The following is an 18,032-nucleotide window of genomic DNA, read 5'->3' as shown; positions in this document are numbered from 1 at the left end:
TGGGTGTTCCCCTCCCAACCCTCCCCCCATTGCCGCCCTCCCCCCATAGACTAGTTCACTGTGGGTTCAGTCTTAGCAGGACCCAGGGCTTCCCCTTCCACTGGTGCTCTTACTAGGATATTCATTGCTACCTATGGGGTCAGAGTCCAGGGTCAGTCCATGTATAGTCTTTAGTTACCATTTTTTTTTAACTTTTATTTTTTTGCAGTCCAGTTGCTAAACTCTTCCCACAGTTCTTCATCCCATTCCTCCTCCCCACTGTCTTCAAGAAACTCTCTTCCCCCCTTGCCAGGCCTCCTTTCTCCCTGGGGCTCTTGGGGTTAGGCACATCTTCTCTCACTGAGGCCAGACCAGGCAGTCCTCTGCTGTTTATGCAGTTGGGGGCCTCTCACCAGCTGGTGTGGCTCAGTGTCTGAGAGATCTCAGGAATCCAGGTTAGTTGAGACTTCTGGTCTTCCTATGGGGTTTCCTTCCTCCCCAGCTTCTTCCAGCCTTTCCCTCATTCAACCACAGAGGTCTCCAACTTCAATCCACTGGTTGGATGTATCTGCTTCTGTCTCAGTCAGTTGCTTGTTGGGCCTCTTGGAAGACAACCATGCTGTCTGTAAGAACACCATAGCATCAGTAATAATGTCAGACCTCGGAGCCTCCCCTTGAGATGGATCTCAAGTTGTGCAGGTCACTGGACCACCTTTCCCTCAGTCTCTTCTCCATTTTTGTTCCTGAGGTTCTTTTAGACAGGAACAATTCTGGGTCAGAGTTTTTGACTGTGGGATGGCAACCTTATCCCTCCACGTCATGTTCTGCCTTTCTACTTGAGGTGGACTCTACAAGTTCCCACTCCCCACCGCGGGGCATCTCTATAAGGTCCCTCCCTTTGAGTCCTGAGAGTCTCTCACCTCCCTGATCTCTAGTACTTTCTAGAGGGTCACCTACCTTCCACCCCATACTCCACCTGGAGGCTGCATATTTCCATTCATTTTGCTGGCCCTCGAGGCTTCTCTCCTGTTCCCCATCCAATACCTTACCTGATCATGTTCCCATTTTCCCCTACCCTTCCCCTGTCCCACCCAAGTTCCTCCCTCCCTCAGCCTCCTGTGATTGTTTTCTTCCCAGTGTGACTGAAGCATCCTCACTTAGACCCTTCAGCTTGCTAACCTTGAGTTCTGCAGATTATATCTTAGGTGTTATGTACTCTTTTAGCTAATATCCACTTATTAGTGACTATATACCATGCATGTCCTTCTGGATCTAAGTTATCGTACTCAGGACATTTTCTAGTTCCATCCATTTGCCTCTAAAACTCATGATGTCCTCATTCTTTATAGCTGAATAGTATTCCATTGTGTACATGAACCATATTTTCTGTATCCATTCTTCCCTTGTGGAGCATCTGGGTTGTTTCCAGCTTCTGGCTATCACAGAAAGGCTGCTATGAACATAGTGGAGCACACACCCCTGTAGTATGATGGGGCATCTTTTGAGTATACGCCCAAGACTGGTAGAGCTGGGTCTTCAGGTACACCAATTTCCAGTTTTCTGAGTTCCAGAGTGGTTGTACCAGTTTGCAGTCACACCAGCAATGGAGGAGTGTTCCTCTTTCTCCACATCCTCGCCAACACGTGCTGTCATCTGAGTTTTTGATCTTAGCCATTCTGATTGATGTGAGGTGAAATCTCAGGGTTATTTTGATTTGCGTTTCTCTGATGACTAAGGATGTTGAATATTTCATTGGGTGCTTTGTGGCCATTTGATGTTCCTCTGTTGTGAATTCTCTGCTTAACTCTGTACCCCAGTTTCTTTGATTGGGTCATTTGGTTTTTTGTTTTGGAGGTTAGCTTCTTGAGTTCTTTATATATTTTGGTTATTAGTCCTAATTTCAATATAGACAGGAAACCCCCTGAGACGTCCAGCTTCATGGACTGAATAAGTACTAGTCTTTTGCCCTTTTATCTGGAGATAGACATTCCTAAACTACGCAGACCATACCCTGTAAACTACTATAATAAGCCCCCCATACATAATCTTCCTTTCAGTTCTGTTTAACTAAGCACCCTAATACAATGTCTCTTACCAATTGTATCTCCTGCCTTCATGAGAAATTAATCTAGACTGTTCTTCTTATTGCTACAATGACTTCCTTCGTCACCAATATATGTGTCCCTGAGCTATATGTAAGGGTTAAGTTCTCAACTTCTACATGCCATTATTCTGTACATTTTCTTGTAGTTGGTTTGTTCGTTTGTTTGTTTAATGTGAGCTCTGTGCTGTATTTGTGAGCTGCATCATAGGACATTGTTACTGTGGATTAACAGAGTTAACGAAAGACACAGTGTACATGACTGATTTCAGATCATTGTCCTCTTCATTATTGCGGAGCCTCCCAGTTCATATATAACAGTTTTCTGGATGGCATCCCCACCCCTAGACTCTTTGTATCCTAAAACAGCTTGCTACAGTGTCAAACATGAACCTAAGAACACTACATTTAAAATACTTACAGTCAAGAATGTTCAGGAGTCTCTATCCTGTACAAACGTGCAAACTTTCTGTCCTTACTTCTAAAGCATTGGAATCAGCCCAGGATGTAGATCCTTGCCAATTCACTGGCCTGTCCATAGTTTCCTTCTTTGTCTTGCTGCAATTCTATCTGAGGGTCTGGCTGCAGGTCTGAGCTAAGCCTATAGTAAGACAAACTGGGTGTCTTTTCATCCCAGATAATCATGAAAACCAGGAACTGGTGAGCAGCCATCTTTCTCACTCACAGCAGAGTTATTCTGATACATGCCACGTGGCCTTTGGAATCTCTGGAACAATAGACTCGGCTTATAAAGGTGCTGGCTACTAAACCTGATGATGAGCTGAGTTCAATCCCAATGAACCACATATATGTAGGGCAAGAATGAGTTCTACATAGTGTCTTCTGATCTCTCCATTTGAACTATCACACACACACACACACACACACACACTTACTCACACACACACTCACACACATGCACTCACACACTCACATACACACACTCTCACACACACACTTTCATACACACACACTTACACACACATTCACACACACTCACACACACTCTTATACACACACACTCACACACACTCCCACACACTCTCTCTCTCTCTCTCTCACACACACACACACACACACACACACACACACTAAACTTACTAATAAAGTCTGATAAGTGGATATTAGCCCAAATGCTTGAATTACCCAAGATGCAATGCATGGACCACATGAAACTCAAGGATGACCAAAATGTGGATGCTTCACTCCTTCTTTAAAAGGGGAACAAAAATATCCATAGGAGGTGATAAGGAGGCAAAGTTTAGAGCAGCGACTCAAGGAATGGCCATTCAGAACTTGCCCCACATGTGGCCCATATATAGCCACCAAACTAGATAAGATGGATGAAGCTAAGAAGTGCATGCTGACAGGAACCAGATATAGATCTCTCCTGAGAGACACAACCAGAACATGTCAAATACAGAGGCAAATGCTAGCAGCAAACCACTGAACTGAGAACAGGACCCCCATTGGAGGAATTAGAGAAAGGATTGAAAGAGCTGAAGGGGCTTGCGACCCCATAAGAACAACAATGCCAACCAACCAGAGCTTCCAGGGACTAAACCACTACCCTGGGCTCCAACTGCATATGTAGCAGTGAATAGCCTTGTTGGGGCACTAGTGGAAGAAGAAGCTCTTGGTCCTGCCAAGGTTGAACCTCCAGTGTAAGGGACTGTTAGGGGGGAGCTAATGGAGTTTGGATGGGGACGGGAACACTCATATATAAGGGGAGGAGGAGGGTTTAGGGGACTGATGGACAGGAAACTGGGAAAGGGAATAACATTTGAAATGTAAATAAGAAATACCCAATTTAATAAAAATGGAAAAAAATAAAATTTACTAATAAAGTCTTGATCGACATACACCCTGGTTGTTCATAACAACCACATACCTTGCAACCTAACATTCGCTGGTTTTCTTCTCTTCTCCTCTCATCTTAGGTGAGCTTGGAGATCATCATCTGCAGCCAATTCTCATAGCAATTGTCCAAAAAGGCAGACCCTGAGTCAAGGACCAAAGTACAGTGAGAAAATGTGAATTTCCGTCAAGTGAAATACTTGGAAAGCAAGTGTATGCTATCAGCAGCCTACGTTTCCCAATTCATGAGGACTCGCTGATAAGTCTGGGAATTGCTGTTTTGAGGCTCAGTAATAAAAATGCTTATGTACACGGATGGTCTGCAGAGCTTAGTGAGTAGCGCTTAATGGTACAAGACTACGCGTGCGGTCAAATTTTGAGGTAGAACTAGCTGTACTTTGGTCCTTGACTCAGGATCTGCTCTTTGGACAACTGCTACCAGAATTGGCTTGAAGATTGTGATCTCCAAGATAAGATGCTGGAGTTTAATAATATATTGGTTGTGTTTATTCATTGTTGAGATAAAATCTGACAAAATCGATTTAAGGAGGGAAGGCTTTTTTCTTTTTCTTCTTCTTTTTCTTCTTCTTCTTCTCCTCCCCCTCCTCCTCCCCCTCCTCCTCCTCCTCCTCCCCCTCCTCCTCCTCCCCCTCCTCCTCCTCCTCCTCCCCCTCCTCCTCCTCCTCCTCCTTCTTCTTCTTCTCCTTCTCCTTCTTCTTCTTCTTTTTTGCTCAATTTTGAGTCCAGTAAAGACAATGCAGTATATACCATCTCAGGTAAGACTCTCTCACAAGCATGCCCTCACAGAGGCTACCTAATTCATTTAGTCTTTCACAGGCAAGTCCAGGAGTGACTCTCAGGTGATTGTGTATCTTGTAACATTGACAATATTAACCATCACAGACCATTCAGCAGTAAGACAGCAAGCAGCATCCTCTAGATAAAGACAAGATGCTGATACGTTGTGGCCTCAGAATTACTGAGATGCCCAACCTTTAGTGAGTCAAATCCAGACAGATATACAATAGCACAGCACCAGAAAGTTATAACTCTGGCTTAGGCTTTTGCATTGCCCTGGAAACATAAGAGAACGTCGACGATTATAAAGACTGTAGAACTGTGTAGTTTTTGTTACATGGTCCAGAAACTACTAAAAAGGAAGACTCCATTTTAAGACGGCTAACGGCCAACTGTGAGTAAGCTGTAGAGGCAGGAACACCTGCAGCAGTGCTCACAGAAACACAGCTTGCAGCCAGCAGGCAACTGCTAGATGCCACGTCAAGTCTCGATCCCAAGTGGGATAGAATTGAGAAGGTCACTGAATTCACAGCCCAGGATGCCTCCTATGTAAACCCCAAAGACCCAATCCAGTACCAAAAGAAACATAACATATAGAGGACAGATTTCTGCTTGTGGATGTTGGAGGAACTTTGAACTTCCCTGCCCTGTGAGTTCTCCAGGGTTTCAGAAGCTATCTCTTGCCCTATCTAGTGAAGACTGACATACAAGTATCCCAAAGACTATCCCCCTCCCCCAAAAAGAGGCATCACATGATGGGTTTTGGCTATTTAAGGTCATGTCTTGACTTCCATCATCTTTTTTCTGGATCAAGAACAGCCATCAATTCTCAACATATGGGAAGTGTACCTCTGTGATCTATTGCTAAAATAATGGAAGGATCTGGAGGGATAGGGGAATCGTAGTTCGAATAATTAAAAAGAAATACCTAGAAATTGATATTAAGGGTACACGACTGAGGTTGGAAGAGGAAGTGAAATATGAAAGAAAATAGAGATAGCAGTTGCTAGTTAAAGGAATTATCATATAGCATAAGATTTGGTCTCTGAGTACGTTCTCAGCACCTGCATTAGTGCACTGAATTATTGAGAGGAAATCAGAGATATGGCAAGCATCTTAGCAAAGCATTGAAGGCAGCAGAAGGCACAGTTTTAGTATCCTCTTGGAATGACATCTTGACCCCTCGGGCACCATCTTTTCAAGGTGGTTTTCCATTCATTGCGTGGGTCGGGAGACAAGTCATACGGTGCCATCCCATATCCCACATGACAAGTGTACATAGTCTTGGAACTAGGGTCCTGTTTACAGTTATAGACATTTAAACGGAACACTGTACCAACTATTTATTTTGTGATGTGTTATAATCTAAACCTATAACTTGTTTAACACAAGAAACATAAATAACTAGATAAGTAACATTTGCAGACTAGAACAGACTTGTTTCACCTTTTATTAGTCTCTTTTATGTCTAGCTTAAAGATACTCAGTTCTCCATCTCTACTTCTGCATTCAACCTATTCTGAGATTTTATTTGTGGTCAACATATATACTTTTAAGTGGAGCCACATGCAGATAGGTGGCTGGGGTAGGGTGGCTTAGTCGATGGCCTTTTCAGATAATTGTGGAAACTCTTCTTCAATACTATGCTATAGTTCTACCAGTGGCCATGTCTTATGGTGGTCCCTAAAACTTTATCAGTGAATTTTTAATGCTATTTCATTAAACATCACTGGTTACCTCAAAATCTGACCCCATGCATCGTCTTGTACCATTTAGTGTTAACCACTTAGCTCCATAGAACATCCGTGTGTGGGGTGTGTGTGTGTGTGTGTGTGTGTGTGTGTGTGTGTGTGTGTCTATGTGTGTGTGTCTGTGTGTGTGTGTATACATTTTCATTACTCAGCATCAAACAATAATTCTCAGTCTTATCAGTGAGTCTCTATGAATTGGGAAATTCAGGCTGATGATAGCATACGCTGGCTTTCCAAAATCCATTTGATAGAATTTCAAATGTTTTTCATTGTATTAAATATATTAATAGGTTTGGTTCAGTTGTCTTGAAATGTCAAAATACCCCAGTGGGTTTATCTTAGTTTATCTACAATTTTTTCTTTTAAATAAAGAGTGATCAATGAGAAAAAAATATTGCTGCTCACTCAAATGCATGAGGGCTTCTCCTCCAGACTATCTTTGTGTTTTGATAGACGGCAGAGGGCTGCAGGATCCATTGTAAAATACAGTGTGTGTGTGTGTGTGTGTGTGTGTGTGTGTGTGTGTGTGTGTGTGTGAGAGAGAGAGAGAGAGAGAGAGAGAGAGAGAGAGAGAGAGAGAGAGAGCTGCATGCATTCCATGTGCATGTGGGTATCCTTGCCTCTATGCACACCTATTCAAGCCAGAGGTTGATACAACATATCCTCTGACATCACTGCTCCAATTTTTCCTTGTTTGTTGTAAGACAGTGTCTCACTGCATCTGGAGTTTGCCAATTCTGCTGGGCTAGCCGACCAGGTATCGTACTACCCCCACCCTCCACCACAAAGTTGTGTGTCACGACCCATTTCTTTGGGTTTTTTTTGTTGTTGTTGTTGTTTTTTTTTTTTTTTTTTTTTGCAGTGTAGATACCAGGAATCAGAACGTTATGCTCCTGTAGCAAGCACTTTACCCACTAAGCCCTCCCCTCCCCTCTCCTCACAGACTATCAAAAGGCCATGTACTTGCTGCCTCAGTTTCCACTAGGAATCCTACCTCCACCCTTCATTGCTCATGTGTTATCTCTGCGAAGGTCAACAAAGAAAAACCCACCATCTCGGCCTGGTCGCTAAAATGGCTTTGACTTCTCAAACTTCCTGACAGGGTACTAGCAACCTTCAGGCATCTACAGACTGTGTCTTATGACCTATTCTCTTGAGATTAACATAAACAATAAGGACTCTCTGGGGAAGAGAGGGGGATAAGGCACTGTGCTTACCTCACACTGGAATGAGAAACTGTCAGAGCCCAGTGCTGTCCGTGTGTAACAGCTGAATAGGCTGGGGACTATCTGCTCTTCCGCAGAGACAACCATATCTTCTCCACCTAATAGAGAATGAGTGGCTAGAGACAGGGGACACCTTAGACAATGGATGGCAACACATTCCATAAGATATTCAGAGTTATTATGAGACAGGAGATGAGACTTAGGTTTATTTTTTATTATCATTTAATTTTTGTTTTTACACTCCAGATTTTATCCCCCTTCTGGTCCACCCTCTCACCACATCCCATACCTCCTCCTGACACCCTGGTCCTCCACAAGGATGCCCCCATTCCCCCAACTCCCATCCCCCGAGACCTCCCCACTCCCTGGGGCCTCCAGTCTCTTGAGGGTTAGATTCACGTTTCTGACTGAACCCAGACCCGGCAGTCCTCTGCTGTCTATGTGTTGGAGACCTCACATCAGCTGGTGTATGCTGCCTGGTTGGTGATTCAGTGTCTGAGAGATCTCAGAGGTCCAGGTTAATTGAGACTGCTGGTCCTCCTACAGGGTTGCCCTCCTCCTCAGCTTCCTCCAGCCTTTCCCCAATTCAACCACAGGGCTCAGCAGCTCTGATCATTGATTGGGTGTAAATACCTACATTTGACTTTTTCAGCTGCTTGTTGGGTCTTTCAAAGGGCAGTAACGATAGGCTCCTTTTTGTGAGCACACTCCATAGCCTCAGTAATGGTGTCAGGCCTTGGGGCCTCCCCTTGAGCTGGAACCCACTTTGGGCCTGTCACTCGACCTCCTTTTCCTCAGTCTCTTCTCCATTTTTGTCCCTGCAGTTCTTTTAGACAGAAACAATTATGGGTCAGAGTTTTTGACTGTGGGATGGCAACCCCATCCTTCACTTGATGCCCTTTCTTTCTGCTCCAGGTGGGCTCTCTAAGTTCCCTCTCCCCATTGTAGGGCATTTCATCTAAGATCCTGCCCTTTGAGTTCTGAGAGTCTTTCACTTTTCCAGTCTCTGGTACATTCTGGAGTGTCACCCCAACCTCCTATCTCCTGAAGTTGCCTGTTTCCATTCTTTCTGCTGGTCTTCAAGGCTTCTCTCCTGTTCCCCCACCCAATACCTAATCATGTTTCCCTCTTCCCTTCCCTGTCCACTTTCCCACCCAGGACCATTCCTCCCTCATCCTGCGATTGCATTCTTCTCCCTCCCAAGTGGGATTGAGGCGTCCTCACTTGGGCCCTTCAGCTCGTTGACCTTTTTGAGTTCTGTGAACTGTATCCTGGGTATTCTGTACTTTTTTGTCTAATATCCATGTATTAGTGAGTAAATACCATTCATGTCCTTTTGGGTCTGAATTACCTCACTCATGAAGATATTTTCTAGTTCCATCCATCTGTCTGCAAAACTCGGAATGTCTTCATTCTTAATAGCCGAGGAGTATTCCATTGTGTAAATGAACCACATTTTCTGTATCCATTCTTCTGTTATAGGACATCTGGGTTGTTTCCAGGTTCTGGCAAAAAAGGTAACTATGAACACAGTGGAACATGTGCCCCTGTGGCATGGTGGGGCATCTTTTGGGTATATGTCCAAGAGTGGGTCTTCAGGTAGATCTATTTTCCATGCTCATGGGTTGGCAGAATTAACATAGCAAAAATAGCCATCCTACCAAAAGCAATCTACAGATTCAATGCAATCCCCATGAAAATCCCAACACAATTCTTTCAAGGCATGGAAAGACCAATTCTCAAATTCATCTGGAAAGGCAAAAAAAAATCCGTAACAGTGAAAACAATTCTTAACAATAAAAGATTAACAATCTTAACAATAACCTCAAGTTATACTACAGAGCAACAGTGATTAAAAAAACTGCATGGTATTGGTACAGGCACAGACAGGTTGATCAATGGAATAGAACTGAAGACCCATAAATAAAACCACACATTTACAGACACTTACTTGACAAAGTCAAAAATATACAATGGAAAAAAGAAAGCATCTTCAAAAAATGGTGCTGGCCTTACTGGCAGTATGCGTGTAGAAAAATGAAAATAGATCCATATTTGTCACCTTTCACAAAGCTCAAGTCCATGTAGATCAACGACCTCAACATAAAACCAGATACACTGAATCTAATCGAAGAGAAAGGGGGAAAGAGCCTTGAACTCATTGGCACAGGGGGAAATTTCCTAAACAGAACTTCAGTGGCTCATGCTCTAAGATCAAGTATTGACAAATGGGAACTCATGAAACTGGAAAGCTTTTGTAAAGCAAAGGACACTGTCAATAGCACAAATCTGCAACCAACAGACTGGGAAAAAATCTTCACTAACCCTGTAGCTGATAGAGGGCTAATATCTAAAATATTTAAAGAGCTCAAGTAGTTAAACACCAAAAAACCCAAATAACCCAATCAAAATATGGGGTATAGAACTAAACAGTAAATTCACAGCAGATGAATCTCGAATGGCTGAGAAGCACCTAAAGAAATGTTCAAAGTCCTTAGTGATCAGGAAAATGCAAATCAAAACAACCCTGACATCCCTCCTTACACCCATCAGAAGGGTTAAGATCAAAACCTCAGGTGACCGCAGATGCTGGCAAGGATGTGGAGAAAGAGGAACACTCCTCCATTGCTGGTGAGATTGCAGACTGGTTCAACCACTCTGGAAATCAATCTAGAGATTCCTCAGAGACTTAGGTTATTCGAAAACAAGATGGTAAGTTGTAAAATTAGGTTTGGTTCTTCTTTCCAGTCTCATGCTCCCCAAAGTAAGACTCAGACTCAAAATATATTTACAAATATCCTGGCCCATATACCCAGGCTGTTCTCTGACTAGACCATAACTTAAAATAACCTGTTTATTCTAATCATCTTGCCATGTGGCTAGTTACCTGTGCTCGAGTATGAAACATATGTCTTGCTACATCTTTCCAGGTGAATCTTCTCTCGCATAGCACTAACCCAGAATGCTCTGTGCCTACCAGGTGTTTCACTTCCTGTTTTCTGCCTGAACCATAGGCCATCAGATTTATTATTGACAGGTTGTAGCTACATCCATGCAGGCACAAGATAATCCCCCTATAGTAATTGCTAGATAATTCAAAGTCTTTTTCTCCCTCACACCTAGGCAAGCCTAGAAGTAAATTTGAATAGAGACCCAGAAAAGCAAAGAAATTGCTTATTCTTCTCATTATACATACATAATATTGCTGCTTGTGCTTTCTATTAGCAACTGACATTTCTAAAATCAAACATCTGGGAAAGTAGAAAGGCGTAAAATTTGTTTCTCATAGTATAAGATGACTCTAATTTACATTCTCTTATGCATGACTGAGGTCCTATTTGTATCCCTCTTCGAGAAGATATTTCATAATATCTAGATTTCTTTTTCCCTCTCCTTTTTCTTTTTCTTCATGTCATTAGTTCTTTGAAATTCTCTACAAGGGGTTTGAACCTACTTACTGAACCTCCAACGCTGCCCAAATCCATACCCATTCACCATTGTGTCTGTTCCTTTCTGTTCCTAACCATCAAGACCAGTTTGTTCTGCCTATATATTCTTTTATCTGTGGCCTTTCACTAGAATGAGGCCAACCTACTGGGGGCAACACTCTTGAAAAACACTGACTCTCCTCCCCCTAAACCCCCACTCACGTCTATCACTAACCAGTGGATAAGTGTGGCTCTATGCCCTCCCCCATACTTTCCAGACTAGAATTTGCCTGGCTTGAGCTTGCGTGGGTCTTACACATGCCGGCAGAGACCATGAGTTCATTTAATCAACTGTCTTGCTGTGTCTGGAGGACACCGTTTTCCCCTAGTGATCTGACTTACAGTCTTTCCTCGGCCTCCTCCTCAATTGAGCCTGGGAGAAGGAATCTGATATAGTTGTCCTCTTTAGGGCTAGGAATTCCAGTATCATTGTTTGCATCCAGACCAGTTGTGGGGCTCTGTGATAACCATCGTCTATTGCAAATAAAAGCTTCTCTGATGGGGGGGGGGGGGGCTTGAGAAATGAATAATCTATGGACATTAAAAATAAGTTATTAAAAGTTTGTTTAATACTGTGTCCATTTAGATGGAGTGGTAGGTTCTCCCCTAGCAATCAGGACCTGTCTATCCACAGGCTTCTTCCTTAATTCACTTAACCCCTGATCCATCTCGGAAGTGCAACAGACCCTGAGTATAACCTAGTATATCTGTCTCTTTGACAGTTGCCACCGATACACTGGCATGATTTTCACTCTTCATTAAGAAAAGCTGACAATGAATTAAATTGGGGTTTTTTTTTTTTCCTGCAGAGTTTGTGTTTTAAGGTAATCTTAGAAGATTGGTTTGGAGCAATATGACATGTGAGAGACAGTAAATCAAATTGAAGCTCCTTTTTAACAATTCTCTGTGGCTGCCTGACTATATGAGAGTCATAAAAAGACAAAATTTTTGTATAATCTTCCTTATCCTAAGAGAGAAGTCCAGCTCTTCCTGTTAGAACAACAAGCATTTATCAGTACACAAATTAAACTTCATTAGGTTCAACGATCACACAGCAGGGCCTTAAGGACCCTTCCTTCTAAACCTCATGGTCTGTTTAAAATCTGAGTAAAATAAAATCTATAATTAAATAATCAGTGGCACTCACATTGTGTCGCTACTAGAAAGTCTTCTAGTTGAAAACTCCAAAGGGAAACAGAGGAGTGAACTTTCAATAGAAAACCTTGATTGCTTTATTTAGAATACAGCATGGAATCCAGTACCAAGATCTGTTTCTATTGTCTATTAAATAAGTCAGTTACTCCCTTAGAAACTGCATTTCTATCGGTTTCTAATAAACTGCACTACGGGCAGTCATTTACATGTTCGGTAGCTATCGTGGGTTTATGGACACGTGGGTAGAGCCTATCATGTAGTTCAGGTGCTCATATCAGGAACGAGTACATTATTTTTAATCTTTGAAAAGAAAACCGCAGATGTCAGCCTAGGAAATGAGTCAGGAAGAAAGCACTACATTCAGATTTCAGTAGCCATGCGAATATAAGAACAACCCATTCCATGGGCACTTGGAAAGTGTTGGGCTCCTCCTGATGACATAAGGATTTTGAAAAAGTAAGCCATGCCCTTGAATTTGGAAGCAATCTCTGGTGATTTGTCGTGTGCGGGAGGTGAAGAAAGAAGGAGTTGGTGAAGAGTTAGTGTCTTAGAGTTTTACTGCTGTGAACAGACACCATGACCAAAGCAACTCTTTTTATTTTTTTTATATTTATTGTAACTTCCTTTTTATTGGATTTTTTATTTACATTTCAAACATTATCCACTTTCCCAGTTTCCTGTCCATAAATCTCCTATCCCATACCCTATCCCCCTTCCTCTATGAGGGTGTTCATACACACAACCACCCACCTCTTCCCGTCTCCCTGCCCATTCTCCTACATTGGGGAGTCCAGCCCTGGCAGGACCAAGGGCTTCTTCTCCCATTAGTGCCCAACAAGGCCATCCTCTGCTACATATACAGCTAGAGCCATGAGTAGTCTTTGGGTAGTAGTTTAGTCCCTGGGAGCTCTGGGTGGTTGGTATCATCGTTCTTACAGCATTGCAAGCCCCTTCAGCTCCTTCAATCCTTTCTCTAACTCCTCCAATGGGGACACCATTCTCAGTTCAATGGTTTACTGCTAGCATTCACCTCTGTATTTGACATGCTCTGGCTGAACTTCTCAGGAGACAGCTATATCAGGTTCCTGTCAGTATGCTTTTCTTGGCTTTCTCAATCTTGTCTAGGTTTGGTGGAACTCATGAGGACAACACTAATTGGGGCTGGCTTACAGGTTCAGAGGTTCAGTCCATCATCATCAAGGTGGGAGCATGGCAGCATCTAGGTAGGCGTGGTTCAGGAGGAGCTGAGAGTTCTACATCTTCATCTGAAAGCTGCTAGCAGAATACTGGCTCCCAGGCAGCTAGAATGAGGGTCTTAAAGCCCACACCCACAAGGACACACCTACTGCAACAGGCCACACCTACCGCAACAGGGTCACACCTACTAATAGTGCCACTCCCTGGACGGAGCATATACAAACCATCACGCTTAGCATCGAATGCAAAGAAAGCCACAGGGCAAGAGGGGCATGGCGCTCAAGAAATGCAAGCAATTTTTGCAGCCAGATTATAAGAAGGTGGTGATATTCAGGAGTTCATAAACACCTTGACAGCATCCTGAGGCATGTGTGCTCCTGTCCTGTGGAAGGGTTTTACCATCCACGTGCATTAAATCGCGAACAATGCATGTGCTGGTGAGCCCGATAGGGTCTGAAAGAGTTAAGTGGTCATTCCTAAGTCTCTTCTTATACCAGATATCATGCTCATCAATCAATAAGAGTCCATTTAACAAATTTAACATTTAACAAATGATGGCAGACAAGAAGGCTCAGTGAGCAAAAGCTGTACCAAGTCCAATACTTGACTCTGATCCCCAGAACCCAGAAGGTGGAAGGGGAGAGCCGACTCCTGCAAGTTGTCCTCTGACCCCCACAGGTGCACCATGGTGCACACGCGCCCACATACATCCTAGATAAGTAGATAAAATGTAAATAAATATCTTTCGTTTTCTATTCCAGCCCCAGCCACAAGTGAAACTGACTTATCCCCTGGGGGTATCAAAGATGCCAGGCTACAAGGTTGACCTTCCCATCCCTCAGTCTGCAACTGATATCCCAACACAGAAGGAGACAAAAATAAGATTCGAATTCTCAGACGAACCTACAAAGTCTGCAACCTTGACCCAAGTTGATCACCACAACCAGAAGAGATAGGTCGGGAGATGTGGCACAGGGCATCCCTCAGTCTGCTCTGTCTTCTTGGCCACCTGTCACTCAGCGGCTGGGCACCATGTTCCACAGCCGGGCACAGCATGCTGCCCTCTGCCTCACCCCAGATCTCTTAGCTCCTGGTTTAACATTGTACCACTCACGGATGCCGCTGATCTGCTAGTAATTCCCTTACCTTATTTCGCAGGTCTGTAGTGATTCATTAAAAGTCTCTGTTGAAACGTAAAAAGTGCTGGGTGGTGACGTCACCCACCTTCAATCCTAGCACTCCTCCTAGGAGGCAGAAGTAGATGGATCTCTGAGCTTAAGGCCGGCGTGTTCTATAGGACGGCCAGGGCTACACAAAGAAAACCTGTCTTGAAGGAACCAAAACAAACAAACAAATACTTTCTCTTCCTGGCCTCTGCTAACACCAGACACTCAAGTGGTGAGTAGACAGCATACGTTCAGGCAAAAAACAAGCTCGTCAAAATAAAAATAACTGACTCTTTAAAAATTACGAAAGCAGAATTTAAAAAAAAAATCATCACAAACATAAATATACAAAAAGGAAGAAAAAAAAAACAGCATATCTCGGGGTGGTTAGTTTTGTCCTGCACAGAGGCCTTGTGACATGTCAGGATAGGCGAGTGAAGATGGCTGTCTTTCTGCTGAGGGAGAGATTAAACGACGCATCCACTACCACTGCGAAGAAGCTGCATTGCACATGGCTTTGGGGAGCAGGGGCGACCGAGGTAGCGCCTAAGATGTATTCCGTCAACATTTTCAGACCATACAGGCTGTTTTCAAAGAAACGTCTTCGGTGAAGAGTCACGTGGGCCTGGCTTGCAAGGCCTCGTGTGTTAGGAGCAGAGCGATGGATTCCTCTTCAGCCCCTGCTTGGATTCTTTGGCTGCTGCGTCCTCCAAAGCCTATCATTCCGGGTTCTCATTTGGGTGTTTAACTAAGGCTGAGTTTTGAGGTCAAGACTCTCCCGGGAACTGGGTTTCCCGTCCTAGGAACACCATCGAAACAACACGTCCTTACTGAGCGAGCTCACTTAGCCTGAAGTTCAGCTCTTCTTTCAGATTTAAACCTTTCCAGTTGAAAATGAGAAACTGCCCCCCTTCTCTTCAGTCCTCAAAGTTGGATACCCGGGGGATCCCCAGGATTCAGCGGAGAAATTCTGCTGAGTCTGCCTGAACTAAGGATTGCTCGGGGACCGGTCCTACAGGTATCACCCGTCGTACAAAGTAACTTGATTCTCTCCAGGCTTAAAGTGAAAAATGAAATAATTTTCTCCCATAAGGCTTTTGCCATAGTCTATCACCCCTGAATATTTCAGGCTTTAAGGGAATCGGGAGGAAATGAGAGCAACAAAAAGCAAACGGAAAGGGAAAAAAATGACGGTGAGCCAGAGCGAAGACTCAGCTTGCAAAGTGCTGCCACGGAACGCAAGTATCTGCACCCAGGTAAAGGCTGGGTGTGGTGGCTCTTGCTTGTATCCTAGCACTGGGAAGGCAGAGACAGGCCCAGACTGATCGACGATAAACAACTCTTAGTGTGAGACCTTATCTCACCAAGAAACAAGGTGGGTGACTATGAGGAATGACATCGGGTTTGAGCTGTGGCCTCTATGTGCACGCATGCATGTGCACACCCATGTACCTGCCCACATGAGCATGCTCACGTACACACACACACACACACACACACACACACACACACACAGGGGGGGGGGAGAAGGGAGGGAATAGAAAGAAAAGAAATGAACTACATTTTCTGTATCCGTTCTTCTGTTAATAGGACATCTGGGTTGTTTCCAGCTTCTGGCTATCACAAATAAGACTGTTCTGAACATGTGCCCCTGTAGCACGGTGGGACATCTTTCGGGTATATGCCAAAGAGTGGGATAGCTGGGTCTTCAGGTAGATCAATTTCCTATCTCATGAGGAATCTCCAGATTGATTTCCAGAGTGGTTTGTACCAGTTCATTTACACAGTGGAATACCACTCAGCTATTAAGAACAAGGACATCACAAGTTTTTGCAGGCAAATGGAGGGAACTAGAAAATACCATCCTGAGTGAGGTAACTCAGACCCAAAAATGACATGCATGGTACAAACTCACTAATAAATGGATATTAATGGGGAAACAAGTACAGAATACCCAGGATATAATCCACAGAACTCAAGAAGGTTAACAAACTGAAGGGCCCAAGTGAAGTGCTTTGATCCCACTTAGGAGGGAGAAGGAAAGGGAGCAGAGGGAAGGAGGGACCTGGGTGGAGGAGGGGACAGGGAGGGGTAAATACGATCAGGTATTGGTGTGCATGCGGGGGGGGGGGGGGGGGGGGACCCTGAAGCCCTGAGGGCCAGCAGAAAGAATGGAAACAGGCAACCTCGAGAGGTAGTGGGGGTTGGGGGAACTCTGTAGGAAGTATTAGAGACCTGGGGAATGAGAGAATCTCAGGACTCAAAGGGAGGGACTTCAGATGAAATGCCCTACAGTGGGGAGAGGGAGTTTGTGGAGTCTGCCTCCAGTGTAGAAATTTAAATAAAGAATAAAAAATTAAAATATTTTTTAAACAGAAAAGAAATGGAAAGGGAAAAATGAAAATAGAAAAGAGGAAAGGAGAGGAGAAAGTAGAGGAGAGGGAGAGGAAAGGAGGGGAGGGGAAGGGAGAGGAGAGGAGGGGAGGGGAGGGAAGAGGAGAGGAGAGGGGAGGGGAGGAGAGGAGAGGAGAGGGAGTGACAGGGATGCTAAGCCATGGGGCCTCAGAGAACCAAGCAGAAAGGAAAAATCCAAGTCACAGAAGTGAGTGTAGGAAACACCAGACTGGCTTGTCAATTTTCATTTTCCTCCTCTTCAAAAATCTGGTTCTGATTAGGTACATAATGATCACTACCCCCATTCCACCCCACAGATGTGATTTAGAAACAGGCTCGGCTACTCCTGCAGCCCCCAGGGGTTGACCCTGATTGACATGGATCCGTCATAGCTGACACTGTACTCCCTGCTAATGATGAAGCCTAGAGAACAAACCTGTGATCCACTTCTCCCTGGCACAACACCAGCAGAAGACCCATGGGACTGCTGCAGAGTGAGTCTCTGGTCTTAAGCAAACACAGAATGAGGTGGCCCCTTCTGTGCCTCTGGCAGCTATCACATCTGGAGGTGACTTGAATCTGCCACAGCCTTTCCCCAACCACAAGGAAAAGAAGCTTTAGAGAGAAGCCTCACTGGCAGTGACAAGAATGGAGACACGGAAGGACACTGGGTTCTAAAATTAGTCAGCCTTTCCCGTGGCAATAAACAACCCCAATGTGTTAGTGGCTTAAGGCAACGCGTATTTATTTCCCTGTGTCATCTGAGGGCTGTGGGACTTCTGGCGTCTGACCATCCCAAGTCTCTTCACATTCCAGACCCAGGCTGAGACGCAGCTGTTGTTCTCCTGGTACATGGCCGCAACTTGCCAAGAGAAGCAGAGCCAAGCCACCCCTTCAAAGTGTCTGCATGGCTGTGCCAT

The 18,032-nt window shown here is 44.2% G+C and overlaps 1 long non-coding RNA gene across 2 annotated transcripts; it reads right to left on the bottom strand.

Moving 5' to 3' along the window:
• Positions 1-204: 204 nt before the first annotated feature.
• LOC148003157 (uncharacterized) lies at positions 205-15,968 on the bottom strand. Of its 2 annotated transcripts, XR_015631320.1 has the most exons (6): positions 14,699-15,958; positions 9,064-9,217; positions 8,350-8,538; positions 7,704-7,828; positions 3,972-4,081; positions 205-602 (listed from the first exon to the last, which is right to left on the bottom strand). It is a non-coding gene; the product is annotated as an uncharacterized LOC148003157 (long non-coding RNA). The 2 variants fall into 2 exon arrangements; XR_015631319.1 differs by lacking the exons at positions 205-602; positions 3,972-4,081; positions 7,704-7,828 and having other exon boundaries at positions 7,907-8,538; positions 14,699-15,968.
• Between the last annotated feature and the right edge of the window lie 2,064 nt (positions 15,969-18,032).

Source organism: Rattus norvegicus, chromosome 10 (assembly GCF_021556685.1).
Source record: "Rattus norvegicus strain SHRSP/BbbUtx chromosome 10, alternate assembly SHRSP_T2T, whole genome shotgun sequence".
NCBI lineage: Eukaryota > Metazoa > Chordata > Mammalia > Rodentia > Muridae > Rattus > Rattus norvegicus.
The sequence above is the reverse complement of the archived record's forward strand: the minus strand, read 5'-3'. Positions and strand labels throughout refer to the sequence as shown.